General features: G+C 38.9%; 1 pseudogene; it reads left to right on the top strand.

Annotated features, from left to right (window-relative positions):
* Positions 1-417, top strand: LOC114224611 (small ribosomal subunit protein uS8 pseudogene; annotated as a pseudogene).
* The last annotated feature ends 1,364 nt before the right edge of the window (positions 418-1,781 follow it).

Raw genomic sequence — 1,781 nt, 5'->3', positions numbered from 1 at the left:
ATGGTGTGCACAAATGTCCTGGCAGATGCTCTCAAGAGCATTAACAATGCTGAAAAGAGAGGCAAATTCCAGGTTCTTATTAGGTCATACTCCAAAGTTATCATCCAGTTTCTAACTGTGATGATGAAATATGGTTACATTGGTGAATCTGAAATCACTGATAGTCAAAGAGCTGGGAAAACTGTTGTGAACCTCACAGGCAGGTTAGACAAGGGTGGAGTGATCAGCCCGAGATTTGATGTACAACTCAAGGATCTAGAAAAATGGCGGGGTAATCTGCTCCTGTCCCACCAGTTTGATTTCATTGTACTGACAACTTCAGCTGGCATCACGGACCATGAAGAAGCAAGACGAAAAGACATAGGAGGGAAAATCGTGGGATTCTTTTCTAGAGATGTAATACATACATGCAAATAAAATGCCTCAATGGAAACAAAACGAAATGAATGATAAATGAATGAATAATTTTTTACCTACCCTAAAAAAAGATCATGGCTTTTGCCAATGAGTTTAAGATTACTCTTTTTTAGATACATACCAAGATTTACGAAATTTTTAAAAATTAAAGGCTAAAAACAAATTTATTTGTATGATTTCATTAAATTATCCACAAATTTCATTAAATTTTTTAAATTTCATAAAAATATCTCAATAATCTTAAGAAATCAACAGTAGTAATTACATTCCCCCCATCACAAAATTCCCAAATGTATCCATGTGGCTGACTAACTAGCCAAAGTAAAAATCTTCAGAAGAAAATTGAAAATTTGCTGAGATAACACAGGAATTTGTGAAAATCCTATTCATAACCTCATGGCGCCCAGGCCTTCTACTTTACTTACACTGATTTAGAATCAGCTAGAAAAATTTTGTGATGTGATGAGTTCTGGGTAGTATATGCAACTAATAAATCATTGAACATTATATCAAAAACTAATGATGTACTATATGCTGGCCAATTGACTTTAAATAAAAAATAAAATAAATCTTTTTTTAAAAATCCTTCAAATGCAGCAAACAGCAAAAATCTTATACACAGATAATGCTACCAGTCATACTAACTCCCATTAAACATCCTATTCACTTACATGCCTTTCTTCTCTGGACTGAAATTCAATATCCCAGGGCAAAACTACTTGGTGGTGTCATGGGGGCACATTTTTCATTTGATAAACAGTCTGCAGATGCTCCCTGCTTACAAAGGGCCTAGAGTCTAGATGGGAGAAGACCTACAGAGAATTGTGCAAATGTTATATGGGGGGGGGTCCTCAATTTAAAGAGAGGATAGAAGGGGCACCTGACATGTGTTGGGGGTCCCTGGGAAGCAGATTCAGAGACAGAAATTAGCATGCAACAAATGTGTTGGGAATGGTCTCCGAAGCTACACCTGGAGGGGAGTAAACAAAGCAGGATTAGGAAGAGGAAGGAGTTGGTCTGTGATACAGTCACGGCAAAAGCCTCAGCTCATCTCATGGGGAGCACTGGGGCTGGAATGGCCCTTAAAAGTTTTTTTCAAACTGAGGTAAGAAATCTGAGTTTATGTATCCTTGCATCAGCCAGTCACTGGATACAGGGTCCCTCTTCCCCCAGCCACTCAGAGAAGATAAACCCTGAGCCCCTGGAGAGGAACTCGCTGAGAACTGCCAGCCACCTATACTCTCAAGAGCTGAGGTGATGAGTATTTCGTTTTTGTAGGCTTTGGGGAGAAAGGGAATTGGGCAATACAACACAGTATCCATTACCACCCACCCTTTGTTTCACTCAGATCTATGTGCTTCATG

The sequence above is a fragment of the Eumetopias jubatus genome, unplaced genomic scaffold (assembly GCF_037043125.1).
Source record: "Eumetopias jubatus isolate StellerSeaLion01/CBP00866 unplaced genomic scaffold, mEumJub1_p1.0 scaffold_11, whole genome shotgun sequence".
NCBI lineage: Eukaryota > Metazoa > Chordata > Mammalia > Carnivora > Otariidae > Eumetopias > Eumetopias jubatus.
This window is presented reverse-complemented; position numbering and strand designations above follow the sequence as displayed.